General features: G+C 44.4%; 1 pseudogene across 1 annotated transcript in view; it reads right to left on the bottom strand.

Moving 5' to 3' along the window:
* LOC310640379 (glycerophosphodiester phosphodiesterase domain-containing protein 4-like) overlaps positions 1–9,806 on the bottom strand; it is a 24,476-nt pseudogene extending 14,670 nt beyond the window's left edge. The window contains exons 1-6 of the transcript in view: positions 9,771–9,806; positions 6,430–6,636; positions 4,302–4,405; positions 3,020–3,113; positions 956–1,015; positions 255–354 (exon numbers count right to left, since the gene is read on the bottom strand). The product of the transcript in view is annotated as a glycerophosphodiester phosphodiesterase domain-containing protein 4-like (transcript). The remainder of the gene's footprint in view (positions 1–254; positions 355–955; positions 1,016–3,019; positions 3,114–4,301; positions 4,406–6,429; positions 6,637–9,770) is intronic.
* Positions 9,807–13,003: the final 3,197 nt, after the last annotated feature.

Genomic DNA, 13,003 nt, shown 5'->3' with positions numbered 1-13,003 from the left:
ATGTGGTTTAGCCTCCATCTTCCTAATCATCTTTGTTGCTCTTCTCTGCACTCTTTCCAAAGTCTCAACATCTTTTTTATAATATGGTGACCAAAACTGGAGACAGTATTTCAAGTGTGGTCTTAGCAAGGCTTTACAAAGTGATACTAAGACTTCATATGGTTTCTTCTTCTATCTTAACGGGTTTGTTTAAAATAGGTTAAGCCAGACTTATTTTACCACTTTTTTTTTAAGAAAAAATAAAATATTCTTACCTGGAACGACAAGTAGAATGTGTGCCACTGACGTGTCCAAAACATGGTGATAATTGCTAAGTCCGGTAATGGAGAGAAACAGGGTGAAGAAGATTATGCCCTAAAGAGATCAAAAGGATTATCTTGGGAGATTCTCAAGTCCTCCAAGTTAGGGTTGCCCCAAAGGTGCCCTTTTTTCAGGAGGCCACTGGACTTTCTTGTTTTTCTCTGAAGACCTTTCCCTTCTCATCCAAGAAGCTTCTTCGGCTCTGACTGGATTGTGAGGAATGGAAGGATTTATACGCCTTGCAGAAAAACTGGTCATTTGCATCCTTTAAGAGGGTCGTTGAGGCCACTTGGAGGTTTATCTGTGTCCTCAGGGTCACCTGAGTGGTGCAAATGGGTGATCGATCGATCGATCTCCAATCTACAACACGATCCATTCCGCAGTTCCAAGAAGGCTCCACCCCCATTTGCACCACTCAGGTGACCCTGAGGACACAGATAAACCTCCAAGTGGCCTCAGCAAAAAGGATGCAAATGACCAGCTGTCTGCAAGGAGTATAAATCCTTCCATTCCCCACCATCCACTTTTTCTTGCCTAGGTGTAAAAACCTTACTTTTCTCTGCCTTGAATTTCATTTTCCACGACTGATTTCTTTTTCCCCCCCTCCCAAACTGGAAGGAGATGGCAATTCCGAAGGAGGTTAAATGAGTTTTACCTTATGACACCGGTGCAGTTCCAACGTTTGACTTTCAAACAGGAGCAAAACTGCTATAAGCTGTAAAACAAGGGCACACGCTCAGTCAGAGCCAAGGTTGGCACCTTCAGTTTGATTCAGAGGAGATCAAGGTATTAATTTTTTCCCTAGCAATCCTCAGCCTCATAATTCCGTCTGACGCAACTTCCATTCAACCAAAGAGTTCATCAAGGTATACCGTGTGTTGGCAGACGGAGCCCCAAATTTGGTGGTTCTGCGAGAGATTTCTTAAGCGGGTTTTGCACACACACACACACACCGCCCCACTATTTTACGACATTTCTGACCTCAGCTGTTAAGTGAACCCCTGCAGCGGTTAAGTCAGTAACCCGGTTGCTAAATGAATCCGGGATTCCCCCATCGACTTTGCTTGTCCGAAGGCCGCCAAAGGGGATCGGGTGAACCCAGGAGCCTGCGACCATCATGAATGTGAACCGGTGGCCAAGCGTCCGAATTTTGATCGCGTGACTGCTGCAAAGATTGTCACTGCGAAAAGGGATCATAGGTCATTTTATTCAGGGTTGCTAAATAAACTGTTGTTAAGTCAAAAATTCTCTGTCCTCCAGGTCAGAGTTGTCCCAAAGGTTGCTTTTTTCAGGAGGCAAATGGACTTTTCTTGTTTGTCTTTGAAGACGTTTCGCTTCTCATCCCGGAAGCTTCTTCTGCTCTGACTGGAAGGTGGGGAATGGAAGGATTTATACTCCTTGCAGAAAAACTGGTCATTTGCCTCCTTTTAGAGGGTCGTTGAGGCCACCTGGAGGTTTGTCTGTGTCCTCAGGGTCACCTGAGTGGTGCAAATAGGTATGAAAACGTCTTGGGACTGCAGGATGTTTTCTGCCCTGAGTCCGTTCAAAATGAGGACACAGACAAGCTTCCAAGTGGCCTCAACAACTCTCTAGTCTAAAAGGATGCAAATGACCAGCGGCCTGCAAGGAATATAAGCCCTTCCGTTCCCCACCATCCAGTCAGAGCTGAAGAAGCTTCTTGGTTGAGAAGCGAAACATCTTCAAAAAACAACAACAAGGAAGTCCAGTTGCCTCCTGGGGAAAAAACACCTTTGGGACAACCATGACCTGGATGAGTAAGAAGCTCCATAGACATCCAAAAAGCTTCTTCCGCTCTGACTGGATGGTGGGGAACGGAAGGATTTATACTCCTTGCAGACGGCTGGTCATTTGCATCCTTTTAGAGAGTCATGGAGGCCACCTGGAGGTTTATCTGTGTCCTCAGTGTCACCTGAGTAGGTGTGCAAATGGGTGTGGAGCCTTCTTGGAACTGCTGAAAGGACTGGGCTGTAGACTGGAAACACGTAGATCACTCATTTGCACTACTCAAGTGTCCCTGAGGACACAGATAAACCTCCAGGTGGCCTCCACGACCCTCTAAAAGAATGCAAATGACCAGTTTTTCTGCAAGGAGTATCAATCCTCCCATTCCCCACCATCCAGTCAGAGCCGAAGAAGCTTCTTGGATGAGAAGCGAAACGTCTTCAAAAGAAAAACAAAGAAGTCCAGTTGCCTCCTGAAAAAGCACCTTTGGGACAACCGTGACCTGGATGAGTGAGAATCTCTACGGACATCCAAGAAGCTTCTTCGAGCTCTGACTGGATGAGGAGGAATGGGAGGATTTATACTCCTTGAAGACAGCTGGTCATTTGCATCCTTTGAGAGAGTCGTTGAGGCCACTTGGAGGTTTGTCTGTGTCCTCAGGGTCACCTGAGTAGGTGTGCAAATGGGTGTGGAGCCTTCTTGGAACTGCTGAAAAGCCTCTGTTGTGGAGTTGTGCTTTCTGCAGGATGTTTCAGCAGCTCCAAGAAGGCTCCGTCCCCACTTGCACACCTGCCCAGGTGACCCGGAGGATAGAGGCCTTTATGAATGCAAGCAGAAAGTCTCTGCCTCTGAGCATCAGCCTTCGCACTTTAGATCTTTCACACAATCGCACAAGCACACTTTCCACTTGGGCAACATCTACTTCATTGGGAGGAGACTTGGGAGGAGTCTGTAGCCAAAGAAAGGTTGGACTTACAATTAAGAAAAAAATGTAGGAGAAGACGAACACGGCCACAAATAGGAGGAAAGACGACCAATGAAACCAGTAGCCTAAATTTATAAAGCTGTACCTAAAAAAAAAAAGGCAACACGGAACAGTGATATTTAGATGAAAAGTATTCATTGTCCAGCCTGAAATGAGAAAACAGTTATTTGGTTTCATTCCTTCTTCCCAAGCAGAATAACAAAGATGGGAGGGACCCTGGAGGTCATCTAGTTCAACCCCCTGCTCAAGCAGGACACCGCTTACCATTCCAGAAAAATGATTGTCCAATCTCCAGGTTGGGCACAATTGGAGCCCAAAATTCCATGGGTTAAGTGAGACATGTGTTAAGTTAGCTTTGCCCCAGTTTATGACCTTTCTTGCCTCTGTTGTTAAGTGAATCACTGCAGTTGATTAAAGTTAGTAAGCCAGCTTCCCCAGTGCCTTTGTTTGTCAGGTGGCCACAAAAGGGGATAATATAATCAGGGCTTTTTTTCTCATAGAACGCTCAGAACGGAGTTCCGGCACCTTTTTTGGATGGAACCTTGTAGGGTAGGCAAGGCGGGTTGTATGACATGTGTGAGTTCCGGCACCTTTTTCTTTTACAAAAAAAGCACTGAAAATAATAATAATAATAATAATAATAATAATAATAATAATAATAATAATAATAATAATAATAATAATAATAATAATAATAATAATAAAAAGATATCTTTAATACCATCAAACATGCACATCTGCCTATCCCAGGTCCTTGGTAAGGACTTGATAGGTAGACAAAAATGCCAAATCCAGTCTGAACATCTGGCTGTCTGTGCGATAATCAATAATAATAATAATAATAATAATAATAATAATAATAATAATAATAATAATAATAATGCTGGAAGGGACCTTGGAGGTCATCTAGTCCAACCCCCTGCCTCAGGCAGGAAACCCTCTACCCTTTCAGACAAGTGGCTGTCCAACCTCTTCTTAAAAGCTTCCAGTGTTGGAGCATTCACAGCTTCTGGAGGCAGGTGGTTCCACTGGTTAATTGTTAATTGAATTGGGTCGTGTGACCTTGGGACACAACGACGGTCATAAGTATGAACCGGTGGCCAAGCATCTGAAATCTGATCACGTGCTCATGGCGATGTTGCAAAGGGGTCGTAACTGTGAAAAACGACCATGCGTCATTTTCCATTGCCGTTGTAACTTTGAACGGTCACTAAAGGGACTGTCGTAAGTCGAGGACTCCCTGTATGAGCAATCAGAGTCTTTGGACACTTACCAGTCAAAGCTATTGTAGTCGTTCCTTGATTCTCCCCACATGTAGAGAAAGACAAAGGAAGAGCTGAATGTGAAAACCATGAGCGTAAAATACATGCATTCTCCCTAATAAGTAAAGATTGGAGAGAAAGGGATCACATTTAGGCTACAGCAGGAAATTCAGGGCCTCCTGAAGTGTAGGCTGAGAATTTAGACTTTGCTTTAGTTTCCCAGGGTTGCTCCAACCTGCCTCGGGTCTACTTTCATAAAACACAAAAAAAAAAAGAAAAGAAAAGAAAAATTCCCATTTACCCACAAAGGAGAAGGGGCATAAAATCACATTGACTAAAAGCTCAACTTCATGGACCATTGTAGGTGGAAAGGGTGTCCTTTAAATCCAGCTGTCCGTTAAATCCAGCTGTCCGTTAAATCCAAATGTCCGTTAAATCCAAACTAATTCAACTGATTTAATTCATATTAGTTGTAATTATGTAAAATGGGCATCATTTGTGCCAACGTGCATCATTTGCGTTAGGGTCATGTTACAAAGGATAGGGGGAAAAAAACCCACTCCTTACATAATGATGCGAATACCGTGTTTCCCCGAAAGCCCTCCAACCTGACAGGAGAATGGCTTGTGTTACATCAGCATCTAGCCCAGGAGTAGGCAACCTTGGCTCTTTTATGACTTGTGGAGTTCAACTCCCAGAATTCCTGAGCCAGCCAAGCTGGCTGAGGAATTCTGGCAGTTGAAGTCCACAAGTCATGAAGGGGCCATAGTTCCCCCATGCTGGCTCATGAATTCTAGTTCCCACATGCAGGCTCAGGAATTCTGGGAGTTGAAGTCCGGAAGTCATGAAGGGGCCGTAGTTCCCCATGCTGGCTGAGGAATTCTGGGAGTTGAAGTCCACGAGTCATAAAAGAGCCAAGGTTGCCAACCCCTGGCTCTAGCCCAAGCTACCTGCAACCGAAATCCAGGAGCACATGAATAAGAATATTGGTGAATAGCGTGCTTGGAACTGGCAAGAGTATCGATCTTCTCTCTTCTCTCTTTTAACTGAATCCTTGGGGAAAAACTCCAAAGCAAAAAAACCTCCAAAAGTGAAGGGAGGGGACTATATCCCCATTCCCTCATATACGGAAGCGAGGAATTAATACTAAGGGGGAAAGAAATATACTGAAATTAAATTTAAAATACTACAGTCTGGACAAATCTAGAAACTAAAAAAAACTGCTAAGTGTCAACGCTGCTAACATCAGATGTTTTTGCATGGACAACAGATGGAGATGCAACCATTTTCTTCATTTGCTTTCAGAGTTAGATGATGCTAGGGGAAGGAAGGTGCATGAGAGTCTAGCTAGACATAACAAGGCTGAACCTAGTATGGGAACCAAGGTTATTGAAATAAGAGATGATAAAAGAATCGGTGGGCTGGAGAGCTGGAGGGGGAGACCTCGCTTCAAACTAATTGGGGAAAGTCATTTATGACTGTTAATTGGAGGAGGGAATTGTCCTTTGACACTATGTGCTCAGGGGAAGAAAACTCAGATTTTGGCTTCGATTGGGTTAGTGCTGATGCTACTCAAATAAAGATTCTTTAAGGTAAGCAATGCCTTGAAGTTCTTTGAAGAGTTCCATTTTTCGGAACCAGGACACAAAGACTACACCTTAAAGCAGTGGTTCCCAACCTTTTCTATACCCCGCGTCCCTAGAATGCTTCTGATATATTCTCACGCCCCTTACAAAAGTTCAAAATAACGGCGAATTATGCACCTACGCTACAATGTTGAAAACCCATAATGTTTTCTCACCCCCCTGGAATATCATCTCGCACCCACTGGAATAACAACTCGCACCGCTGGTTGGGAACCCCTGCCTTAAAGGGTTTTGATGAAATTATAAAAAAATATATAACAATAATCATTTTTTGTCTGGAAAAAAAATGGAAAATGAGAAATCCACCATTTGTTTCGGCAGAGCAGGCTGCAACTTTTCCATGCCGCCGTGGTCACTAAATGAAAGGCGGTAAGCGGAGGGCTACCCGTAGTCAATTTACACTGCCCCTTTGACGGAACTGCTCATCCCATCATCCTTAGAGCTGTGTAGACCCACCAAGGAAGCATCAACCCAGAGGGACATGTCATTGTACCTTATGGCAACACCATAGTCCTGGTTTAACTCTTTTGCGCTGCTCGCCCTGCCACTGGCAGCTATATAAACCAACCAGGCAAGAGACAAAGTCTTCGTGTTTACAGATTTTGCTCAAACGCTTCTTCGCTCTTTTGAGTTTCCGCAACTTGGACTGCTTGACGTGGGCTGGACGGTTCTCCGTCGGTACAACGTCCATCTGTGCAGCCTAGAAGATGAATTTAACAAAGAGGTGGGAAAGCGATAGGAATAAGGGAAAGGGTCTTCCAAATTTAAGATTGAAAGAAAGAAAAAATTAAAATTGAATTTGCTGCGGTGGAAAATGATGAAGCGGACGGTAGCCAGGAAAGGGTAGCATAAAAGGAGGACGCAAGATAAACGCGTAGGCAAAAATTTAGCTGGGCCTTCAGAGTGGGAAAGGAAGGACACGAAGCTGTAAAAAGCCATTGCAAGAATGAAATGAAACAACAGAAAGAAGAAAGAAGCTAAATTGCTCTCGTTGCCATTGTTGATTCAGGAAAAGAAATGTAAAAACAGATTAGGTAAAGGTAAAGGTTCCCCCGCACATGCGTGCTAGTCGTTTCCGACTCTAGGGGCCGGTGCTCATCTCCATTTCAAAGCCAAAGAGCCAGCGCTTGTCCGAGGACGTCTCCGTGGTCATGTGGCCGGCAACACTAGACACCAAAGGCGCACGGAACGCTGTTACCTTCCCACCGGAGTGGTTCCTATTTTTCTACTTGCATTTTTACGTGCTTTCAAACTGCTAGGTTGGCAGAAGCTGGGACGAGTAACAGGCGCTCACTCTGTTACGCGGCACTCGGGATTTGACCAGCCAAACTGCCAACCTTCTGATCGACAAGCTCAGCGTCCTAACCCACTGAGCCACCGCGTCCCTATAAAAACAGATTAAAAGGATGTAAAAAATGAAATGACAAAAAGGGAAAAAGGGCTTTGGCAGTTCCGAAGCATAATTTGCCTTTTTTTCTCCATGTGTCTCTCTCTCTCTCTCTCTGATAAAAGCAGAACCCAGATACGTTTTAAAGCAGAAATAAACACATTTGATTTTATAAAGGGACCTTTGAAAATCAGCTTCTTGAGTTTGCTTTCCTTTAAAGCCAGACCCTCCTACCTTTTCTGCTTCCACAGGCTTTCTGGATAAACTTAACTGCCACAGAATTTTTCATGCTCCAATGTTCTTTGGTTGATATTCCTTGCTGCTTTACAGATCAAAGATATCAGATGCCGACATCCACCTCCCGAAATCACATCAGAATTTCTTTTCTACCTACGTGAAACTATGGAGGTAATCCACAATTTATAACACTTCATTTAGTGACCCGTTCAAAGTTACAACAGCCCGAAAAAAGGGACTTATTAGGACCTTTTTTCCACACTTACAGCCGTTGCAGCATCACCACGGTTGCATAATCCAAATTCGGTAAGCTTGGCAACTGGTTCATATTTACGATGGTCGCAAACTCACGGGGGGGGGGGTCATGTGATTCCCTTTTGCGACCTCCAGACAAGCAAATTCAACGGGGGAAGCTGGATTCATTAACTACTGGAGGTTTTTAAGAAGAGACTGGACAGTCACTTGTTGGAGATGATATAGGGTTAGGGTTATGTCACCATGAACTCATAGAGCAAAATGGACATCACCAAAAAAACTCGGAGTGCTGGGATATGGTTAGGAGGGCACTCACTTTTCTAGGCTGCCCTATTTATGTTTCCTGGTAAAATACATGGGAAAATCCCATTGGAGGAAAATTCCACTTAGGGTTAGGGTTAGGTCACCATGAACTCATAGAGCAAAACGGACATTGCCAACAAACCTGGAGTGCTTGGCTATAGTTAGGAGGGCACTGACCTTTTTAGGCTACCCTATCTATGTTTCCTGGTAAAATACATGGGAAAATCCCATTGGAGGAAAATTCCACTTAGGGTTAGGGTTAGGTCACCATGAACTCATCGATCAAAATGGGCATCACGAACAAAGTTGGAGTGCTTGGGTATGGTTAGGAGGGCACTTACTTTTCTAGCCTGCCCTATCTATCTTTCCTGGTAAAATATATGGGAAAATCCCATTGTAGGAACATTCCATTTAGGATTAGGGTTAGATCACCATGAACTAAAAACGTATCTATTTGAGCAGTCTGACCTGGTCTGATGGGTTAGGGTTGGGGTTTTAATATATCTTAACTACTGTTTTAACCTTGGGCATTCATTTAATTTGCTTTTAACTTTTGTATCCTGTTTTTGTATTTATTGCCCTGTACACCGCCCTGAGTCCTTCGGGAGAAGGGCGGTATAAAAATGTAATAAATAATAATAAATAATAACTCATCGATCAAAATGGGCATCGCCAACAAAGTTGGAGTGCTTGGGTATGGTTAGGAGGGCACTGACTTTTCTAGCCTGCACTATCTATGTTTCCTGGTAAAATACATGGGAAAATCCCATTGAAGGAAAATTCCACTTAGGGTTAGGGTTAGGTCATCATGAACTCATAGAGCAAAATGGACATCGCCAACAAACCTGGAGTGCTGTGATATGGTTAGGAGGGCACTCACTTTTCTAGGCTGCCCTATTTATGTTTCCTGGTAAAATACATGGGAAAATGTATTTTGGTGGAGCAGTGGGCTAATGCCTCCTTAAGTAACACCAGCTGCCTGCAATTAGTGCAGGTTCGCATCCCACCAGGCTCAAGGTTGACTCAGCCTTCCATCCTTCCGAGGTAGGTAAAATGAGGACCCAGATTGTTGGGGGCAATAAGCTGACTTTGTAATAATGCCGCTTGGGGTGTGTGTGAAAGCCCTAACAAGCAGGCATATACATAGAATGAAGGCTACTGCTAAGCTTGTAAGCCGCCCTGAGTCTTCGGAGAAGGGCGGGATATAAATGGAATTAAAATTAAAAAAAATCCCATTGGAGGAAAATTCCACTTAGGCTTAGCGTTAGGTCACCATGAACTCATCGATCAAAATGGGCATCACCAACAAACTTGGAGTGCTGGGATATGGTTAGGAGGGCACTTACTTTTCCAGGCTGCCCTATCTATCTTTCCTGGTAAAATACATGGGAAAATCCCATTGGAGGAAAATTCCACTTAGAGTTAGGGTTAGGTCACCATGAACTCATAGAGCAAAATGGACATGGAATCAAAGGCACATTGTGCAATTTTAAAAGGGTGAACTGGGCTAAAAAAATGCCTTTATTGGAACAAAGCAAGAGCAAAAACAGGGTCTAGAAAGCCAAAAAGAACTCTGTCTGCTAACGGTTCACCATCCAAGATCTGTTGCTCATCCTTTGATAGAAAAAAATACTTGGGATGTCCACCCTCACTGCGTCATCATCATCATCATCATCATTATGGTTCATGTATCGTCAGCAAGAGTTTTAAACTCGATTTTTATCTACCTATCGAGTCCTTCCCAAAGACCTGGCATAGGCAGATTTTCAAGTTTGATGGTATTAAAGGGATGGTTGCAGGATGTCAGCTGTTCCAAGTAAAGCTGCCTTTCGCAACTGACCGACAGGGATTTTGTCAATGCCGATGGTGTTCAAGTCATGCTCCAGATGTTTGCATCGAAAGCACCTATCGTTATTGGTACTATTTTTGGTTTTTTGGGGTGTTGTTTTTTTTGCTACAGACATTCTACTTCTAATTGAATTTTGTGATTTTGTCCACTACTTTCTCCTCTCTTCTGCTGTCTCCAGGCACTGCCACGTCCACTAGCCAGACTTTTTTTGTCTTTCTTACTGACCATCGTTCAGTTTGGAGTGCTACATGACAGCTGCTTATCTGTTTGAATTCTAAAGTCCCAGAGCACTTTGACTTCTTCCTTTTCTGCTACTTTATCTATTTTAGGGTCTCCGCAGTTCTTGCTTGCAGGTATTTCCTGCAGATGCTTTTTTTTTTACTTCTTCCAGAAGACAACTGGACTTGTCGTTGTTCTGTTCCAGCCTATGACCAGCCCTGTTGGAATGTCAGGGACAACCCCTTTTTTATATTCAATAGGCTGGAATTAAGCCAACCAAATTGATTTGCAAAACTAAACGAAACAGTTCAAAACAGAGTTAAACAAATACAGACCGAGACTATATTTATTTATTTATTTATTATTTAAATTTATATACCGCCCTATTCCCGTAGGACTCAGGGCGGTTTACAGGGAAAATTAAAATACATAACATACAAAATTAAAATCAGTTAAAACTATGATTAAATTACAGTCCCTGAAGTTAAACTAAAACCCAATAAATTAATTAATTAAAACCCCTCAGTCTGGGCCAAACAGCTCGAAGAACCAGGTTTTCAAGTCCCAGCGAAATGAGCGAAGGTCGGGGGCAGTCCTGAGTTCCGTGGGAAGTTGGTTCCATAGGGCCGGCACGCCCACAGAGAACACCCTTCCCCTGGGAATAACCCGCTGGCATTCCTTAACCAGCGGTACCCTGAGAAGGCCCTCCCTGTGGGACCGCACAGGACGATGGGAAGTTCCCTTAGATAATCCGGACCCAAGCCATTTAGAGCTTTATAGGTCATTACCAGCACCTTGAATCTCACCCGGAGGGCAACCGGAAGCCAATGCAGCTCACGGAGAAGAGGTGTTACACAGGAGTATCGGGAAACTCCCATAACAACTCGCACGGCTGCATTCTGCACCAGTTGAAGCCTCCGAGTGGTCCTCAAGGGCAGCCCCATGTAGAGAGCGTTGCAGTAATCTAGCCGGAAGGTCACGAGCACATGGGTGACTGTGCATAGGGCATCTCGGTCCAGATAGGGCCGCAGCTGGCGCACCAGACGAAGCTCTTCAGAAGCTCTTCAAACGGTTGCCTTCGGCAACCAGCACCTCCCACACATTCCCCTTTTAAACAGCAGTCTCAAGGCGTGGCTTCTCTTTGCCTTCTCTCAAGGTGCCTCATTGCTTTTCTTTGTTCACTCCTGCTTGTCTGCCTCCTGCTTCGAGCGTCCCTGAACAGAGCCAGCTGTGGATCGTCTTCTTCCAATCTTTCAGGCTCACACAGCTGGGTCTGAGGAGGAACAAGACGGGAGGGGCCTGGCTGAGAGCTCTGCGGTGCATCAGAACTTTCCTCTGCAACCAAAGGCTCTCCAAACCCCTCTTCCTCCTCCTCCTCCTCTTCAGAATTGTCCGACTCAGCTGCCTAAACCACAGGCTGACACTGAATCACAACAGTCGTGTTCCACACCCATTTGCACTATTCACGATGATCTGAGGATACAGATAAACCTCCAGTAGCCTCAATGACTCTCAGAAAGAGTACTAACAGCCAGATGACTGTGAGGAATATGAATCCTTCCATCCTCCACCATTCAGTCAGAACTGAAGAAGCTTCCTGGATGAGAAGCAAAATGCATTCAAGAAAAAAAAAGTCGAGTTGCCTTTTGGGGGGGGGAAGTTATTTCCTGCAGATCTTCCAATGCACCATTGTTGCTGTTTTGTCACACTGTTATCTGTGTCAGTCTATGCAATTATTTTAAAAAGTGGGGTTTTTTTCTCCTGTCATAGCCCAAATATGAATATAAATGATCTTGAGGGGTCCTTGGTGTTCTCTGGGCTTGGTAGTTTTCTTGCAGATGTTTCATGGCCCAGTTAAGGAACATCATCAGTGCCAGAAGTTAATGGAGTTTGTGGAGAGGAGGAGGAGAAGGAGGGGGGAGTGAGAGGAGGAAGAGGAGGAGGAGGAAGAAGAAGAAAGGAGAGGTGGACGATTGTGGGATCCTTGGTGCTGTCTGAGCTTGATCGTTTTCTTGCAGACGTTTCATGACCCAACTAGGGAACATCATCAGTGCTAGAAGGGAATGTGGTTTGTAGAGGAGGAGGAGGAGGAGGAGGAGGAGGAGAAGGAGGAGGAGGAGGAGGAGAGGAGATCGGCAGGAAGAGGAGGACAAGGACGACTGTGGGGTTTTTGGTGCTCTCTGAGCTTGGTTGTTTTCTTGCAGACGTTTCATGACCCAACTAGGGAACATCATCAATTAACATCATAACCGATGATGTTACAGCCAAGCTCAGAGGGCACTAAGGACCCCACCTTTCAACCCCGAGCTACAAATATTCTCCTTCATCGATAAATGGTCTTGTAAGGGCCAGCAGCTACTTGAAGAACTTGGTTCCAAGGGGGCAAATCAGGAGACTCAAGCTGAGGCTTCCAGAACTTTATTTGGCCAATTAAAGTTGCTGGGTGGAACTCTGTCCGAAACGCTGGCAGCTGCATTCAGAAGTGCCACTGGCCAGTTAGGCATTTCCATTTATATACGGGTAGCAACCAATCACCAGGTGACACTTGTTGGCACACAGAATGTTAACCAATCATCTTTCATTACTTTCCCGCTCTTTCCCCTGTCTCCGGGTCTGTGCATGCGATCTTCCTGCCTTCTCAAAATGGCGTCCCTGAGGCAAGCCCCATGTACAGAAGCAAAATGGCGGGCATTAGGCTAATAACAAGAGTAAGCTTTTGTACAATCCCTATATATAGTCTTTCATCAAACCACTAATTTATCTATGAAACCCATCCCTTAAATACTAATACTAATACTAATACTAATACTAATACTA

This window comes from Vipera ursinii (assembly GCF_947247035.1).
Source record: "Vipera ursinii genome assembly, chromosome: 4".
In the NCBI taxonomy this organism is placed as follows: Eukaryota; Metazoa; Chordata; class Lepidosauria; order Squamata; family Viperidae; genus Vipera; species Vipera ursinii.
Note: the sequence above shows the minus strand (reverse complement) of the source record. Positions and strands in the feature narration are given on the sequence as shown.